The 5,606-nt window shown below is 43.1% G+C and overlaps 1 long non-coding RNA gene across 1 annotated transcript; it reads right to left on the bottom strand.

The window, feature by feature from the left end:
* Positions 1-3,370: 3,370 nt before the first annotated feature.
* Positions 3,371-5,203, bottom strand: LOC311308213. Its single transcript, XR_014630418.1, has 3 exons — positions 5,083-5,203; positions 4,399-4,589; positions 3,371-3,504 (listed from the first exon to the last, which is right to left on the bottom strand). It is a non-coding gene; the product is annotated as an uncharacterized lncRNA (long non-coding RNA).
* Between the last annotated feature and the right edge of the window lie 403 nt (positions 5,204-5,606).

The raw sequence follows: 5,606 nt of genomic DNA, 5'->3' as shown, positions 1-5,606 counted from the left end.
AAAAAGACAGGAGCAGTTTGGCAAAGAATCCTGCCTACTTTAACTGTGAACCAGCAAGCAGTGACGTCACGGGATAGCCCGATTGCTAGCCTAATACGACTGTAATACAACACGTTATGTAATGACGTTGCAGGGACCCATGTTGCCAATGTTTCTGCAACGTTGCAGTAAAGTCTAATTAGACGTAGGAGGGTAAAGTTATTTTCGACCATAGATGGACGTTGTCACAACATCGCCTGATGGTAACGTTGCAACTTACCTAAGTAAAACTTATGTGCAACGTTGCTGCAACCCACTGTGTTAGTAGGGTAGTACTTGGATGGGAGGCCGCCTGGGAATACCAGGTGCTGTAAGCCTTTTACCGACACTCACGAGAGAGCATAATATCAGAGCAAGTTAAATTGTCAGAACACAAAATCATTCAGTCTATAGGTAGCCTGTCACCCTCCTCACAATTGGCTTACGCCCATACCACGCTGATGAACGCCCGCTCTCGTCCGATCTCAGAAGCTAAACAGCGTCGGGCCTGGTTAGTACTTGGATGGGAGACCGCCTGGGAATACCAGGTGCTGTAAGCCTTTTACCATTGCCCGACGCTCACTGCAGAGAGCATAATATCAGAGCAAGTTAAAGGTGCCCAATGTAACGTGAATAAAAAATTCATTTTTTTGTTTATTTTCAAAATTACTTGATTAAATTGTTCCTTGTTGTCTAATAAACATGTTGAATCACTCAAATGTATGTCCTACCTTGTATATTCTTCGCTAAATTATATTTAGCTAATGTTTTGTATACAACGTTTGTTTATGTCCGCTGAGTGGGCGGTTCCTGCCAGTTGAGTTTGATTGACAGGAGTGGGAGTGTCTCGCTTCTTCATCTACATGTGCGAGCGGTGCACTGTAGTTTACTGCTAGGTAACGGATTGACACCCAACACCATGTCAGCAGCCGAGGTCAGAAATATAGCCTAGGCTATATAAAACAGCAACCATATGATGCGTGAATTGCAAGAGGGAAATTCTGAAATAACAACTCAAATGCAACGATATGAGTCAGAAATAGTTAGGATAGGATCCAAAGCGGTCATATATTGTTGTTTAGTCTTGTATCATGGTTACCCAAATAGGCTAGTCTAACCTTTACATTAGCCTATTAGTGTAGGGCCTACTGTAGACCTAGTTAATTTTCATACATACGCATAATTCAAAACAATATGTTGCAATTCTTCCACTCGGTTCATAGCCTTCAACATCCAGGGGTGGTGCTGGTCGCCGAGTGCGGGGCCGGGGAGGCCCTCGGATCCGAGGCGGCACTCGCGTGCGCCGCGGTGCGCGAAGCAGGGTAGGACCAGGACCACCACTGGATCCTACAGATGTAGAACGCATAAATACACTCCGGGCAAACAGGATTCAGACGCAGGAGGTAACATTGTGATTTGGAAAGAAGGCTACTTATGAACAGTAGCCTATTATATTTTATTATGTAATTTCGAATTTGGCCAATGAGTACTTGGCTACCCATTCATTTTACCTGCGTTATGGCTCGTTTGTTGATGTAGGATATGGTCATGCAGATGCCAGAGCCAGAACTGAGGTCGCAGTTTCTGCAAGTACTGGAGCGTCAGCCAGGACTCCTGTTTGACATCATACCTCTACTCCAAGGATCCCAATCCCAGGATCCCCCTGCAGCCCAAGAACCCCCTCCCCCGAGTTGGTGTACTTGCACCAATTGCAAAGAAATGCCCACAGACTGTGTCAGCACCTTGCCACACATGGCCCACATTTGCCTTGATATGCAAATCCTCCAGGTGGCAAGGGCCACCCGGAATGACATATTTGGACCCAGGGATGAAGCTCTTGAGCCAGGACAGGAGAATAGGCAATTCCGTCATGCAGCCTACCGACAGTTTGTTGTGTGGCAGTGGGGGATGTTAGGATCAGGAAATAGAGTGGTGATACCCAGCTGTGCTGTGTGGATGATCAGACATACATTCCCTGACCCATTTCAACAGTACATTGGATTCATTCCTGGAAGACTGTAGAACCTTGCTGAAGTCCATAGTGGAGATGGCTTTTTAGTACATTTAGTCAGGGATATAAATCTTCTTAGTTTTATTTATTTATTATTATTACAAATGTTCTTATTTTTATATTTCACTTTTTGGATCAATAAATATGTTCAGTTTATATTTTACTTTTTGGATCAATAAAAATGTTCAGTCTAAAAACATGACTTACTGTACTCCACAGGATACACGGTTCAAATTAGAGTTGGTAACGTTTTGAAAATATGAAGACATTTTTATTCATAGAACAATGTAGTGCCAGTATGAGTCTGAAAATCAACCTTCACTGTTGTACATATGGAATTTAAATAGAGACATTGCAAATTAGAAAACATTACTTCATAAATAGATTCAGTTATCAACATCCCTCAGAGCACATCCCAGAGCTAATAATAATAATTCTGATTTATATAGCGCTTTTCACATACTCAGTAGCTTTACACTAGAGGTGGGGGGAGGGGGGGAGACAAAAATAATATTGCCACAGATACAACACAAGGACACAAGAAAAGGTAGAGACGGGCTAGGGGAAGAGAAGAGAAGAGGAAGGGGAGACGGTGGTGCCATCTATGGTGAGATTGAAGTTGTTGATAGGCCAATGTCAAAACATTGCAGATAAGAGCTGTTCAGGAGTCCAGACTGGATCAGGACTGTTTTTTGGGTCCTGTAGAATACAAAAATGTCATTAGTGTTTGTTTTTCTACATGAATATTTAATGAAATCTGGATGTAAATAATCAGCACATGAATCACAATTCCATATTGAAGTTTAGACTTTGAAATAATCATCACATGGTGCTAGTAACACAATCAGATACAGAATGGGCAGTGAATCTTAGACTATTGTTCACATACCAAGTCCTCTGGACATGTGTGCCTGTACCAGGTCCTCAACTGATGGAGGTGGTACTGGAGGGAGCAGACCTAGGTGTCTTGGGTCACTTTCACTTGGTGGCCTCGTCCTCGGAATCCCTGTTCCCGATTCCAGTCGTGTTCTGACAATGTTGGCTTGGAGATCACTGATGTAGCTGTAAGTCTTTGGCTCTAATTCTCCAACAACCGTCCAGCGCTGTGACTTCTTGTTGAACTTCCGTTTAAAGCTGCATGATGGAAAAGGGAAAATAAACATAGACACAAAGTACATAAATTACTGTGATAAAAAATTAAATCTAGCTTGATTAAAAAGTACAGCATGGTTAATCAGTGTCCAGCTGATCCATAATGTCATGGCTTATTTGATGTGTGTGTGCCTACTACTCGCTACAAGTATACTTACATTTTATGGCCATTCTTGTTGATTGCCTGGGGCCGATCCTTGTGTGCATTGTAGTCTATAGCTGCCAAAAGGACCCGGGCGTGGTACACAGGAGGGGTGAAAGCGTAGCGTTTGCTGGCATACATCAACAAGTGATTGTGGTAGCTTTCCAGGTCTGCAGTGGATCTACAAATACATTCAGCACAAAGATGTTTCCTTTAGGCTTGTGACCAAGATTAGATTTCTCTAACATTTGATACACCATACAATTACAGAAGCAAGACCAAGGAGCTGGTTGTGGACTTCTGACGGAGGACAGACCCCCCAACCCGATACCATCAAGGGTGAGGAAGTGAAGATGGTGAACTCATGCAAGTACCTGGGAGTGCACTTGAACAAGAGGCTAGACTGGACAGACAACACGGAGGCCATCTACAAGAAAGGACAGAGCAGGCTGCTATGGATGTTCTACCAGTCTGTAGTAGCCAGTGCACTGTTCTTTGCTATGGCCTCTTTGCTGTGGCCTGCTGGGGAGGCAGCACTAAGACTGGAGAGTCCAACAAACTCAACAAGCTGGTGAGAAAGGCCAGCTCCATTGTTGGACAGAAACTGGACAGTCTAGAGGCAGTGGTGGAGAAGAGGATGAGAGAAAAGCTGAACACCATATTTGAAAACCCCTCCCACCCCGTCTATGATGAACTGTGGAAGATGGGGAGTACCTTCAGCCACAGGCTCATCTCCCCCAGGTGCAGAACAGAGCGGTTCTCACACTCCTTCCTACCAGCAGCCATCAGACTGCACAACAGCCATCAGATTGAACACCGAAACAGAATGCGCAGTAGTGAACACTGAACCCCCCCACCCTTCCTCAGACTCATAGCCCCCCCCCCCCCGGCTCATAAACACTGCTACCAATACTGCTACTAGCATCATAAATACTACTACTATCATGTTCATTGTTATGTTTGTTTATTATAATTATTATTGTGTTATGCTTATTATCGTTATTATTATTATTATTACTATTATTATTACTATTTCTTCTCTGTATCTGATTATACATAGGACTTTCAGACAAACCTGAATGTTATGTATTTGTGAGCCTGACGTAGCAACTTTGTGTCAAGGACAATGGCTCTCAAGGCTTGATGCGCTGGCGAGTCCATCTCCATCCACTCCTTGTTGATGTCCTCCTGAGGCTCATGGTGGCATCTTCCAAAAATCCAGCTGTGTTGATTTACCACGTGATTCAGCACACCTTGCCAATGTTTCTTTGAGAAAAATATATTAGAAACACAAATGGAGTTTAACACACCTAGGGGAAATGCACATTCCTGTGTAGGGTTCTACAGAGTATGTTACTGTGAGGTAAATTTGCTGAGATCAATATAACATGGACAACAATAGAGAGGATGGAGGATCAGGTCTGTTGGAAAATTCTCATGTAATCTACATCTGAGTATTTGATAATAGGTCTAGAGGCGGGGTTCTCAATTTAGGCGACAACAATTGAAATGGCTCGCCAGTAAGAAAAGATTAGAAAAATGCCTATGTACACTCATCAGGAACTCATGTAAATCACTTTTAGATGATTGTTTTTACCACTGCGCAGGGCCTAGCCATGGTCTAGAGCTGACAAGTTCAGGTCATTGTGTAAGTGAGTAAATCAGTGATGGTTAGTGGGGATGCTATGCGAGTGACCTGTAAAGGGTGCCAGAGTGCCGTGGTCTGTAATGCACTTGGTGCTTGTTTCTGTGTACCTACCACAAACTCTTCAACTGTGGTTGCCATTCTACAACTGTACCAATAGTGGTTGACTATGTCTCGCATCCAGTACAGTAGGGCTCCATTTCCCTTGAGTTGTCCTGCCTGTTTATGGACAAAGGAGATAGTAGAGACCTGCAAACTCTGGAGTAGCGAAAAAGGTGATGACATACAAAACTAAAACCCTCTAGATTCACTGAAACTACCATGGTTAACATAAAAAAGGTGACTGTAGCCAAAAGGTGACAAGTTTGCAGGTCTGAGATAAGTGATTAGTCATTCATGGCTTCACTAAGACCACTACTTGGATTTTTTGCATACATCAGATACATACCGCATTGATTTTTTTGGCCAAACACTTTGCACCATGCCACATATCCAGAGAGTGTTTCACCCCAGAGTCTTTGTACTTCCCTTTCTCTGGATCTGTAAAGATAAAACATTTGTGATCGAAATTATTGTAGTAAGGACAATAATTAGTTACAATTCAATTAACATTTTGAACACACGGTATTGATATGGCT

Source organism: Borostomias antarcticus, assembly GCF_949987555.1.
Source record: "Borostomias antarcticus genome assembly, chromosome: 4".
NCBI classification, from domain to species: domain Eukaryota; kingdom Metazoa; phylum Chordata; class Actinopteri; order Stomiiformes; family Stomiidae; genus Borostomias; species Borostomias antarcticus.
The sequence above is the reverse complement of the archived record's forward strand: the minus strand, read 5'-3'. Positions and strand labels throughout refer to the sequence as shown.